The sequence below is a fragment of the Oryctolagus cuniculus genome, chromosome 10, assembly GCF_051225735.1.
Source record: "Oryctolagus cuniculus isolate XC-2025 breed Fujian yellow rabbit chromosome 10, ASM5122573v1, whole genome shotgun sequence".
NCBI classification, from domain to species: domain Eukaryota; kingdom Metazoa; phylum Chordata; class Mammalia; order Lagomorpha; family Leporidae; genus Oryctolagus; species Oryctolagus cuniculus.
The window spans coordinates 68,591,168-68,605,232 of record NC_142876.1 but is presented as its reverse complement, the minus strand read 5'-3'; the positions used below and the strand labels follow the sequence as shown (position 1 = coordinate 68,605,232).

The window sequence follows — 14,065 nt, the reverse complement described above, 5'->3', positions numbered from 1 at the left end:
CCTGAGGCTCTTGTCATGAGCTGCCAAGGCTATGGAAGCCTCTTGAGTTCACCAACTCCGATCTTATTTAGACAAGGCCATATTCAAAGTGGAAGTTCTCTCCTGCCTTCAGAGAAAAGCACTGCCTGCTTTGATGGCCTGTTCTTTCTGCTGGGATCTCACTCACAGAGATCTTTCATTTAGATTTTTTTTTTTTTTTTTTTTTTTTTGCCACAGTGTCTTGGCTTTCCATGCCTGCGAAACTCTCATGGGCTTTTTAGCCAGATCTGAATGCCTTAAGGGCTGATTCTGAGGCCAGAGTGCTGTTTAGGGCTTTTGCCTTTCTGTGAGTCTGCTGTGTTTCCTGCTTCCCATGTAGGATCATTCTCTCCTTTTTAATTATATCAATTATTTGCAGACACTGGTCTTATTTATGTAATCCCTTTGACACTTAATCCCATCTTTTTGATCAATTATGAACTGAAACTGATCACTTTAATAAGTAAGATGGCATTGGTCCATGCCACCTTGATGGGATTGAATTGGAATCCCCTGGCACATTTCTAGCTCTTCCATTAGGAGTAAGTCCAAGTGAGCATGTGCGGAACTGTACATCTCCTCCCTCTCTTATTCCCACTCTTATATTTAACAAGGATCACTTTTCAGTTAAATTTAAATGACTAAGAATAATTGTGTGTTAACAAAGAGTTCAACCAATGGAATTAAGTAGAAAAAAAAAAACGCTAAAAGGAATAAAATAGTAAGTTGTTCCTTGACAGGACAATGGCTGGTCAAGTCATTGTTTCTCATAGTGTCCATTTCACTTCAACAGGTTTCCTTTTAGGTGCTCAATTAGTTGTCACCGATCAGGGAGAACATACGATATTTGTCCCTCTGGGTCTGGCTTATTTCACTCAGCATGATGTGTTCCAGATTCCTCCATTTTGTTGCAAATGACCGGATTTCATTGTTTTTTTCTTTTGTTTTGTTTTTGTTTTTGTTTTTTTTTACTGCTGTATAGTATTCTATAGAGTACATATCCCATAATTTCTTTATCCAGTCTTCTGTTGATGGGCATTTAGGTTGATTCCATGTCTTAGCTATTATGAATTGAGCTGCAATAAACATTGAGGTGCAGACAGCTCTTTTATTTGCCAATTTAATTTCCTTTGGGTAAATTCCAAGGAGTGGGATGGCTGAGTTGTATAGTAGGGTTATCTTCAGGTTTCTGAGGAATCTCCAGACTGACTTCTATAGTGGCTTTACCAGTTGCATTCCCACCAACAGTGGATTAGTGTGCCTTTTTCCCCACACCTTCAGTAGTGAAGCTGGGATGAATTTTATATTAGATAACATATGCAGTGCTCAGCAGAGGACCTGAGCAGTATTGACTTGATCATCGTTAACTTTTTGCTATAAAAACATTGAGATTTTTCTTATAGTGAGCTAGGACAATACAACTAATGAAGCTACCTAAACCTCACTTCCCTAAAGGCCACAGACAGCTACTTAAGTGTATTTCAGATTTAAAGTTAAAGAAAATACTGCATGTTACAGTAGGACTAGTAAACACTCATGGAATCACAAGCTTTTTAACAAGCTTGTGATGAAGACGGCAGAGTAGGAACAACACCTTGGGTAGAGGTAGGGAACCAAGAGGCTGGCAGGTCCCTGTGAGTCTATCTAGTGGGAGACCTCATGGCTTCCTGGGCTTTCATCAAGCAATTTCACACTGTACTTGATATTCTCCAAGGATCTCCAGCCCCTGACTATGAGAATGTATGAGGACATGTTGTCGCAAAAAACAGAGACTGTGAGGAACCCAGGGATGGACAGACAAGAAAATGGCCCTTTGCTTTTTCCAAGCTGCACATGAAATGACTCACCCTGAAGAGACCCTGATCAACAGGCAGGTCTTTGGTGCTTTCCTGGTGGCAGTGAATGTGAGAGGCCGTGTGGGAAGTGCAGACAGGGCTCAACTGCTGTACTTGAGCAAATGCTTGACCCCTCTGCTTCCCATTCCTCATCTGCAAACAGGGATGGTGCTACATGTCCTAGATGTGGAATGAGATGAATATTACAACTGGAATATAGGAGGCACTATGCCAAGTATTGTTCAATTATCTGTGTATTTATTGCTTATTATTTTTCCAAGATGCATGAGGATTTGATAGGGGAAACACAGGAGTGTATAAAAAATGACTTAGGGCCTTGGAAAGTTTGTCCTTTTCCAGGAGGAACAAAGTCCCAATGGCAATCTGGGTTGACAGTGTAACCTGTAGTTCAAAGTGGGATGAGTTTGAGTCTAGAGAGGGGCCAGGATATTCCTTATGCTGCTCTAGCAGATGTCAACAGAGCCATTGTGGTCAACCAAAGTGTGATCCCCCTGAGTCACAACCAAAGATTCCTCACCCCCCTGTTTTCCCCCTCCTCACATTCATCACACCACACGGAACTGACAGGGAATACTGTATTCCATTTAACCCAAGATAAGCATTTGCTCAGGTTGTCATATGGGGAGCACATTGGAATTGGGAATGGGTTCATTTGGTAGCTTATTTATCCCAACTCTGGGCGTATAGTTTGAGTTCCTTTTTGCTGGATGACTATAACATTAAAGATGTCTACAAGTATCAATAACAAGTACCTCAATTTTTTGTCTCATCTACTAAATGTGTGTCTGCATAGGCATAAAATTGAATATGTCATACCATCATATGTAGAATACTTTCCCAAAATGCCTAGATCCTCCCATTGTTCAATAAGGTAGCTATTTCTACCTGTAACTATTAAGTTTAAATTAATAAACATAAAGTAGTGTCAATAATCCAGTATCTCACTTGCATGAGTCACATTCCAGTATGTTACTGTATGTGGAATTATAAGATATATGCTTCATACCCATAATATTCTTGTTTATATTTCCACTTTTCCAATCATTTTATAAAACAAAGAATGAGAACTGCAGTGAAATAGTGAAGGTATGGTACCATATGTGGCTGATGGCTACCATAAGGTACAGAATAGATACTTTTATGTTATTGCAGAAAATTCTTTTGTTCTTGATATAAATGAGGCTCCTTCAGAGAAAAAAAATAGAGTCAAAAGATATGTTTATTTTGGAGCAAACAATTGAAGTCCAGTTTAAATAATAGATGTGTTCCAAGATTTTTGGGAAAATTCCTTGTATTCATTTATAAGTAAAGATATCTAGAAAGAATTTCAAAAAGTCAATAATTTTCAAATCTCTCACAATTAGAGGACAAATTTATATTGAATTTCATATAAAAAGTTTATAAAGCTCAAATAATATAGAGAATGAATTTACTTTGTGAAAGCTCAAAATTATTCCAAAATCCTTAATTACACTTTTTAAAAAAGATTTACTTATTTATTGGAAAGGCAGAGTTAGAGAGAGAGAGAGATCTTCCATCCATTGGTTCACTCCCCAAATGGCAGCAACGGCTGGAGTTGGGCCAATCTGAAGCCAGGAGTCAGGAACTAGAAACTTCTGGGTCTCCCACATGGAGGTAGGGGTCCAAGTACTTGAGCCATCTTCTACTGCTTTCCCAGGCATATTAGCAGGGAACTGGATGAGAAGTGAAGCAGCTGGGGCTCAAATTGGTGCCCATATGGGATGCCAGGTCTACAGACAGTGGCTTCACATGCTATGTCACAGCACTGGCCCAGATTATACTTTTCAACTCTTGAAAATTCTTTAATCTTATCATTTTCCTTCATATTGACCTTCTGCTTGAAACATAAAGTTAGCATCCAATCAGCTTATCTAATTTTATTTCAATAGCATGGAATTGTAAGTCATATGCTTCGTATCCACAATATTCACCTTCCTATTTTCAATGTATAAAACAAAGTGAGAAATGCAATGAATATTAATGGTCTAGTACAAATACTACTTTACAGATACAGATAAATACAGGCAAAACTGAACTAGACCAGTCTACTACAGTTTGAAAAGTTTACTATTTAAAGGACAAAATCTTAATGATGTATAAGTGCTGGGTTAGTGGTATCCAAAAGTGGACTGTGACTACCTACATGGGTCTTTTGTAACTACTTACGTTAACAACATGTGCTGAACATTTTCCAACTTCCCTTCCACTGCTACTATTCCTGCCTTGTGCCCAGGTGCTGGTTTCTAGGACCATCTCAGCAATGACTTGTGCATTGGCTTCCACTGGGTTTGGTCAATATGAGGCATGGAAGGGAAGGAGCATGGCTGAATCTGGGTAGTAGCAGCTCTCACACACTGAGGCATGCGCCACCTTTGCAGCATGCTCTCTACAGCTACAGGGCTCCCTGGCTCTGATAACCTCTTCCTTTTGTTGCTGCTCCTTCATGCCCAGGATAATAGAATTTGCAAGGTCCTAGGTGCTTTGCCATTCCTTGTTATTAAACCTGATCACACATTGGCAAATAACTCTTTCAGTAAACTTTAATCTTTTTTTTTTTTTTTTTTGACAGGCAGAGTGGGCAGTGAGAGAGAGAGAGACAGAGAGAAAGGTCTTCCTTTTCCATTGGTTCACCCCACAACGGCCGCTGCGGCCGATGCACTGCGCTGATCCGAAGCCAGGAGCCAGGTGCTTCTCCTGGTCTCCCATGGGGTGCAGGGCCCAAGCACTTGGGCCATCCTCCACTGCCCTCCCGGGACACAGCAGAGAGCTGGACAGGAAGAGGAGCGACCGGGACAGAATCCGGCACCCTGACCGGGACTAGAACCCGGTGAGCCGGCACCACAGGCGGAGGATAAAACTTTAATCTTTCATCGAAGATTGTTCCTTGGATGTCCCTTGGACACCAACTGATCCATGAATCCCATGATTTGAAAATGGTTGGGAACTCCCTGCAAGCAAAATAGATTTGATTGCTTCTTCACTGTATGCTATGTGAGGGTACTTCCAAAAGCTCATAGAAAATGGAATTATAAGTTTATTGTGGTGTAAAACATATCTGAAATCCATGCAGAGTTTTTTCATAATACATATTTTCCATGAACATATTGAAGATCTCTCATTTGTATAGAGTCAGCCACCATACCAGTGGTGGTGGTGGTGGGGTGTGTGTGTGTGTGTGTGTGTATAGATAGATAGATATATCAAACATGGTGGGAAAAATCGCATCTATACTGAGCACGTACAGACTTTTTTCTTTGTCATTATTCCCTAAACAATGGGTATACCAAGTGTTTGCATTTACATTGCATTAGGAATTATAAGTAATGTAGAGATGATTTCATTTATATGGGGTGTAAAGCACAGGTTACATGCAGATACTGGATCCTAGAACTCCTCTCTTAGCTACTGAGGGACAACTGTGTGTGAAATGAAAGCCTACTTCTTTCCCATGGTTCCTTGTCATTATCTGTGACTTCATTACTATTTATTTTACATATGACTCCTACAGTTAAGATCTTTTGCCTAAATTTCCAGTCCTAAATTTGTATAATCAACTGTGGACTTGATCTCTTGTTTTGAATTTCCTATGGGCAGCTCCAACTAAATGCATCCCTAACAGTCTTACTTGCTCCTCCACACCACTCCCTAATCTGTTTTCTCACCATCTTTCCTACTTAGATTTCAGTAAATCCCACCGTTATTTACCCAAATGCTCACACTGTGGACCTAGGCGTTAGAACTTAGGATTATTTTTATTCCATAACCCACTTTATTTATCGTTCTGGAAGTTGGCAGAAAAGCTTCCAGAAATAAATGTTTCTTCCATTGTTATTTGCTATGGCAATAACAGAGACATAACATCTCAAGCAGTGTTAATAGAATGTAAGATTATTAATTTACATCTTAATACTGTGTATTTTCTATAACCTGTTCTTACCACAATAATCACAACTAATAAACCTAAATGCCCCCAGATTGTTGGTACCTCTGGTAGTTTGTTAGTTACATTTTTTGATGTGAGCCCTCAGTTGAAAATGATCTCTTACACTTTTTTTTTAAGCAAAGGATTCATGAACAGAGTAGCTTGAAGGGAGAAATATTCTTCGGTAACCACAGCAGTTCTGCAGCCTTGTCCTCTGTGCCAGTGACACATGTTTATATTTATTCTCCAATTCTGAATCACCACTGAGTATAAATCCTTTCCTCGTGCCTGGAATTGAAGAAGGATTATTTTAGGTGACATTTGCTTAACATAATAGGTATCGCTGAAGGAAAATGCCTTAGTTTATCTTGGTCTGCAATTATTTTATCCTTTTTTTTTTAATAAATAAGAAGAAATGGCCACGGTGAGTTTCTTGGTGCTGCTGCAATTGGCTTTTAGATATTTTGGTCTAAAAATATCCGAGGGCCAGAGGACACAGACTCCTTTTAGGCCATGCCAGCTTGCAGACGTAGCTGGTTCCTGGATTTGCTTTCAGTTGGGGACTTAACTGAAGGCAATGATATGTGGGAACAAGGACAGGGTCAGTGTCAGATGAAGGCAGAGCATCTGGCCACCAGGTGGATGGAGCCGACGGGAACGCGTGCTCTTCTCAAAAACAGATCTTCCTCCTGCTTGATAATATCGGAAATGCCACAGCTAGGAGTGCATTCTTCCATCACGAGGCTTCCTGTCTTCTCCTAACACAAATACCCCTAGGAAGCTAGTCCACGCAGCCTTCAGGGTCATTGTGCTATTACAGTTGGCTTATTAGCAGGGGGTGAGGAGGCATAGGACATTTGCAAAGTGATGGGGAATGAGGGCTGAGAGAGGACCTGTGTCCACTGCTAGAAAGCATCAGTTAAAGTACTGGGAGGGAAACATATAATGAAGAAAGCCTTAGCCATGCATGGGCATGGTTTTGCATTCACAGCTTCTAGATCTGCTACAGCACTGCTCTACCAATTACATTTTTTCATTTCAAGGCGCTTCCAGTCTCACTGATTCTTTCTGATCTTTCGGATATCCCTGAGATTTAGGATCAAAACTGGAGGTGCCAGGGCCCAAACCAACACCCGGATATATGAATGTAGGTGCCCCAAGCCTTGGCTTAGCCAGCTGTGCTACAACACCTGCCCTTTTGGTGTTCTTTTAATCTGCCGCTCATTTGAGAGCATAAAATGACTCACGTTAGTGGATTGCACCAAAAAGCAAGGCAGCATCCCAGCCTGCCACCTGGTTCTCCAAGCTGCCTTGATCACCCCAAATCTTGTACTAGCAAGAGACAATAGAGCAATGCCTTCTTGCTGTGTCAATCTCTTACTTTACTACTTCTTAAAAATTATAGTCCCAACTGCCAAAATTCTAGCAAGAAACTTTATAGATTATAAGCAAGTATATAAAAGATGTATGATAATTAACTTTTTAACATTGATAACAATCATTTATATTTAGTGAGATACTATTATGTCTGGAAATATATTTGTGTTTATTCCACTTAAGGTAGTATAATTATGATTCGTTGTCTTGGAAGAGTTGCTTCTTCTGATGATTTTTCTCTCTTTAACCCTGAATACTTCAAGAATATTTCCTAATCCTAAGAACAAAGGCATTGTCTCACATACATTTTATGTAACTCTTAAAATGTGCATTAAAGTATGACAGTATGTGGTCAGAGCTGTGGTGCAGCAGGTTAAGCCACTACTTGTGATGCAGCATCCCATATCAGAGTGTTGGTTTGAGTCCCGGCTATCTCATTACCAGTCTAGCTTCCTGCTGATGCACCTGGGAAGGCAGCAGAAGATGGCCCAAGTCCTTGGCTCCTTGCCTCCCAGGTGGGAGACCAAGATGGAGTTCCTGACTCCGAGGCTCTGCCTGTTCCAGCTCCAAGCTTGAGAGCCATTTGGAGAGTAAACCAGTGGATGAAAGATTTTTTTTGGCTCTATAACTCCTTGTTTCTCTGTCACTCTGCATTTTAAATAAATAAAATAAGCCTTTTAAAAATGGCAATGATAACACAGAAATCTAAAGACTAAATTCATATTTTAAAAAATCACAGAATTCCAGAGTGAACTCAAAGATTCATTCATGTAAATAAGTAGGATTTTCTCAGGAATTCAAGAAAAATTTAATTTATTATCTGACATCACACTGATATATCTAGTAAGAAAAGTATAACGTCCTTGATGCTAAAAAAAAAAAGGGGGGGGCGGGAGAATTTAATACCCACTTCTTGAAATTTATTACCCATTAATTAGCACTCATTAATAAACACCCATTGATCAATCATTAAGTTAATACATTAATAATGTATGGTAATAATTGATAAAATTGCACAAATGCCATTGCAATAATTACATATTTTATAATATTATTATAACGATACAATATTGTTATTAACATTGATAATAATGATAATAATTATTGATAGTCACTAATTAATAGCTGTTAATACCAAATCCTTAAAATATTAGCAAATAAAGTAAAAAGAAGAAAAAGAACGATGTTGACATAAAAAAGAATGTGTCGGGAAGCAGCAGGTGGTACCTCGAGTACTTGAGTTCCTGCCACCCACAAAGGAGGCTCAGGATAGAGTTCCTGGCTCCTGGCTTCTGCCTGGCCCAGCTCTGGCTGTTGCTGCATTCGGGAAGTGAAGCTGTAGATGGAAGATCTCGCTGTTCCTGTCTCTTCCTCTCGGTCACTCTTGCTTTTCAAATTAATGGATATTTTTCAAAAGAATAGATGGAAAAAAACAATGAGGTGGATAATTAATGGGGCATATGAGAAAACGGTTTCATAAAGAACATAATCACACATCAAATAGAAATTTATCCAACAATTTTTTATCTATAGCTGTAATAATGTTGCCAAAAAATCACGCCAAAGATTAGCAGGTGAAAACAGTAACGTTCATTATTGCTCAGGAATTTGGGTTGTTGGGGCAGTTCTTCCGGGAGAGACAGGGCAAGGCCAGCCTTGGTTATGCTCATTCAGCTGGAGATTCCTCGGTGCCTGGATGATCTAGGAAGATTCTACCCGCCTAAGACTGGTATAATACCCAAGAAAGCATAAATGCAGTCTCGTTTGTAAATCACTTTTCAAAAAGTCAATTATTTTATTTCATTTTATTTTTACTTGAGAGACCAGAGGAGGCGTGCAGAGGAGGGCAGGAACAAGACAGCACCCACCTGCTGATACCCTTGTCAAATGTGTGTAATTGACAGGGCGGGGCCAGGCTAAGGCTGGGAGCTGGGAGCTCAATCCAGGTCTCCCTTTTGGGTGGCAGAAACCCAATTATCTGAGCCATCACTGTTGCATACTGAGGTCTGCATCAACAGGAAGCTGTGTGGCACAGCAGGTTAAAGGTCTGGCCTGCAGTGCCAGCATCCCATATGGGTGCTGGTTCAATTCCCGGCTGTTCCACTTCTAATCCAGCCCTCTGCTATGGCCTGGGAAAGCAGTAGAAGATGGCTCAAGCCCTTGGGCTCCTGAACCCACATGGGTTCAAAAGAAGAAGATCCTGGCTCCTGGCTTTGGACCAGCTCAGCTCTGGCCATTACTGTCATTTGGAGAATGAACCAGCGATGGAATACCTTTCTCTCTCTCTGGCTCTACCTCTCTCTATAACTCTGTCTTTCAAAAAAAATAAATCTTTTAAAAAATGTGAATTTTGGATTTTTTGCACCAAAATAAACTTTTCTTTCGATTTCATTTTCCCACAAGTTTTTTCAGTACTCTTGCGTATTAATATTGATGTAAGTCAGTATCTCTACTAACTTTATCCCAATATTTGGACCTGTGGACATGTATCTATCACAAAATTAGCTGCAGAAGTTCAATTCAAACTCCCTGGTTTCTGAATTCAGAAACTGTCCTTTTGGTCACTTGACCATCACAAGTTTGATAGGTACCATCTCTGGGAGGATCAGCAAGACCACTTTCAGTAGAGCCAAATAACACTGTGTTCTGAAATACTTTCTAAGTTTTCAACTTGTGTTTTAATGAATTTAAACTGTTTAACATTCAAATTTTTATAATTTCTATTCACAAACACAATAAAAAAATTAAAAAGGTTTTGGGATGAAATTATTCACAGAAGACAACAAAAAAAGCATTTTTGAGGAAGATTAAGTTTTAGGTTTATGTTGTTAATTAGGCTTTCAGAGTCAATGATGGTATAAATTATATCATTTTGTTATACACTCACCAACATTTTATTACCTTCAGGTCACCAAATTTGCATGACTATTCAGCTCATTCAGTTGCCCATTTTATCTTGGTAAGCACACCAGGAAGTTTTATTACTTAGCATTAAATATTCTATGAGAGTTTTATTGATTTTTTTTTCAATTGCAAAGGGGGTATTTGCTTACTTTTAGTCTTAAAGGTATCCAGTCATTTTTGTTAACCTTAAAAGAAACAGCTTTTAGGAATTTGTTGGTAGACTGAGCTTGGTTATTGAGTTAGGACCTACTATTGAGTTATCTTGGGGTGCATTAAAAGTCTGTCCATGACTCAAAGAGGACAGCAGCTTTTGCTGATTCAATGGGTTTTAAGCATTTATGCAAGACTTCTTTAGAATAAAGGGTTTGATTGCTATCACCAGCTTTAAACCACTGCTTTATAAGACACAACTTGGAAAACTAGATCATCCCTTAACATCTGATCATGGTGAACTTAAATTGTTTCATAAGAATATTATGGTTCTGTTCATAACTCCAAGATTGCTTCAAAAATTCATGAGAATTGGAATTAAAATAAGTTTATTTTGGTACAAAATTTTTTTGAGATCTCTGCATATAAAATGTCTTTAAAATTCATGGAAACACTGTATTATGAATAAGAAAAAGAGCAAAAATATTTTGTACCCAAATAAACTGATATTTCAATTCCATTTTTCCATGAGCTTCTTTTTTTTAAAGATTTATTTATTTATTTATTTATTTATTTACTGATTGATTGGAAAGTCAGAGTTACAGAGAGAGGGAGAGGCAGGAAGAGGGACGGGTCTTCCCTCCACTGGTTCACTCCCCAAATGGCCTCTACAGCCAGAGCTGGGCCATGCTGAAGCCAGGAGCCAGGCGTTTCATTAGGGTCTCCCACACAGGTGCAGGGGTCCAAGCACTTGGGCCATCCTCCACTGCTTTCCCAGACACATTAGCAGTGAACTGGGTGGGAAGTGGAGCAACTGGGACTCAAACCAATGCCCCTATGGGATACCAGCATTGCAGGAGGCAGCTTTACCCGTAAAGCCACAACACCGACTCCTCTGTGCACTTACTGAAGTGGCTTTCTCTTTTCCCCTTGGTTCTGCCTTTGGAGCCACGTTCTCGCCAGACTCCTTGGCTGTCACAGGAAAATCTCAGTTCCACCTCCTACTCAACTCAGCTAACATATATGGCTTTGTGCATTAAACCCAAATTGTTGTTATTCTTTACCTATCCAAAGCTGTCCTGTAAAAAAGACGCATAGATGCTGCCTGGCAAATTGTCCATCAGTGTCTTATCTTTATTGCTGCTTTCATCACATGCACCTCTTCATTGCTTCTCCTCTGGGATTTCCTTAGCACTTTTATTTTAAATTTTGTTATAATACATGTGTGACATAAAATCTGCCTATATTCCCCTTTCTTCAACTTTATAAGTGAAAGTACACGTTTTTTTCAAAAATTATTAATGATTTATATTGTAGGAGCAATTTCACCTGGTGTATGGTAACTCCAGGGGTAGTGCCTTGTTAGGCCTTATTTCTGATGATTGAATGGAAAGATCTATTTCACACCCGCCTTTGACTCCAGTGATGGAGTTTTTGGTGCTGGCTTCCAGTGGCGAGGTCCTGCTGAACTGTACTTTCCCATTCTCTCTCTCCCACCCCTTGCCTGTCCGACCACTCTGTCTTGTGCCCCAGGCTCATTTGTTTCCAAGCTACAGTCATTCATGTGAGAAATACATTGCTCATGCGTTGGCAGATACATCATGCCCTAACTGAATCAGCCCATTTGATGCTGGTACTGTCAGCTACTGAGACAGAAAGGTGGACAGATAATTAAGAATCTGTATGTATCTGGCCAGGCTTAGGATGAGATTGATAGATTTTATGTGTCACTCAAAAGAAGGAAGTAAATCTTTATAATACCTCTTTTGATGTTTAAAGATTTATTTAATTGAAAGACCAAATTACAGAGAGAAAGAGACAGAGATCCTTCATCCACTGGGTTCACTCCCTTAATGGCTGCAACAGCCAGAGCTAGGCCAGACCGAAGCCAGGAGCCGAAACTCCACCAGGATCACCATGTGGGTGGCAGAAGCCCAAACACTTTGGACCGTCTTCTGCTTTCCTGGTTGATTAGCATGGAGGATCAGAGAGGGAGGAGCAGGACTCAAACTGGCACTTACCCCCAGTTTTGCAGGTGGCAGCTTAATCAATTGTACACAATGCAGCTCCATACCTCTTAAAAAAAGATTTTGTTTATTTGAAAGGCAGAGTGACAGAGAAAGAGGGAGAGACGAAGATCTTTAATCTGTTGTTTCAGTCCCCAAATGGCTGCAACAACTGGGTCTGAGCCAGGGTGAAACCAGAAGCCAGGAGCTCCATTCTGGTTTCCCAAGTGGGTGGCAGGGGCCCAAGCACTTGTATTGTACTCTGGTGTCTCCCCAGGCACATTATTGTACAAATACAAATGATTGTAGCTTGAAAGCAAATGTAGCCCTTTCAGAGACTGGGGCCCAAGACACATCACTGGGGAACTAGATTGGAATCAGAGTAGCTGAGACTCAAACAAATGCTCTGACATGGAATGCCAGCTACAGAAGTGGTGTCCTAACCCTACTGCACCATAAGGCCAGCCCCTCTGCCATTTCTTTCATGGGTAATAATAGTAATAGGAGAGGTTTTCAATTGTCAAAAATGCATGATATGAAAAGACTGTGTATGTATGTATTTTTCACTAAAATGATTGTCTATTAATTCCATTTTCCATAAACTTTCTGAAGTATCCTTGTACTTGAGAAGTAAACACTGAAGATAGTAATACAGTTGAACTCTCTTGGAAAGCTCTTTCTGTTTATCTGTTCAGGGCTTCGGACTTTTGCTACTTTTCTGTTAGGTATCCATAATATTTGACTATGAAAAAGTAGCCAGCTCTACATTGGGTCAAAATAAGTCTGGAAGAATCTTGTAGCAGCAGCAGATTAGCCAAAACAGCAACAACAACAAAAATCCTGTAGGTTGCAGCATCTGGCATCATTAGGAAGTTCTGGGGTAGAAGTATTGTGGTGCAGTGGTTAAGCCACTACTTAACATGCATGCATCCTCTATCAGGGTGCCTGGGATTGAGTCCCAACTCTGTGTCTCTGCTTCTAATCCAGCTCCATGCTAACGTGTACCTTGGAAAGCAGCAGATGATGGCCCACGTTCATCCACATGGACAGAATCCCTGGCTTCCGGCTTCTGGCTTCTGGCTTCTGGCTCAGCCCTGGCTGTTGCAGGTATTTGGGGGAATGAATCAGTAAATGCACAGTCTCTCTCTCTCTCTCTCTCTCTCTCTCTCTCTCTCTCTCTGTGTGTGTGTGTGTGTATGTGTCCCCCTGCCTTTCAAGTAAAAACAAAGAAAGCTCTGCCTGTTCAGCTGCTCATTCTATTCAAAGTACTACACTTCCTTCTCTCTTTAGAAGAGTCCTTGAGAACAATATAAGGTTTCTTCCCAACATACAACTATGCATTGCTTTCAAAAAAAAACTTTTTGTACCAAAATAAGCCTATTTGTAATACCATTATTCCACAAACTCTTTGAAGTACCCTTGTACTTAAGTTCTTGAAAGTTCAAAACTGTCAGCAGTTCTTTCATACTTTCATTAAGCACAAATAGAAATTTTCTTGGATCAAACACCATTTATTTGAAGATTTCATAAGGTGTTATATATATATATATATTCACATATATAATTTAAGCCTATGACTTTTAGTGCTAAACTTGAAGATAAACAGGAAAGAGAACTAATGAACCCCTCCTACCTCTTTCCCTAAGGATGAATACAAAATAAGTCTTACGCCTTGAAAGTCTTGGTCAATCACTCAACAAAGACTTGTGCATTTCTACTGAGGTAATGTATGAGAAAATGGGAACTGCAAAGTGTAAGACAAAGGTAAGATGGACAACCAGTGATGCACACGAGTATTGCAAGGAGAGACA

At 39.9% G+C, this 14,065-nt stretch overlaps 1 long non-coding RNA gene across 1 annotated transcript in view; it reads left to right on the top strand.

Moving 5' to 3' along the window:
- The window catches only part of LOC149123805 (uncharacterized), an 80,879-nt gene that overhangs the window by 32,580 nt on the left and 34,234 nt on the right, over nucleotides 1–14,065 (top strand). Inside the window, exons 2-3 of the long non-coding RNA XR_016214156.1 lie at nucleotides 13,242–13,361; nucleotides 13,901–13,976. This is a non-coding gene — a long non-coding RNA (uncharacterized LOC149123805). The remainder of the gene's footprint in view (nucleotides 1–13,241; nucleotides 13,362–13,900; nucleotides 13,977–14,065) is intronic.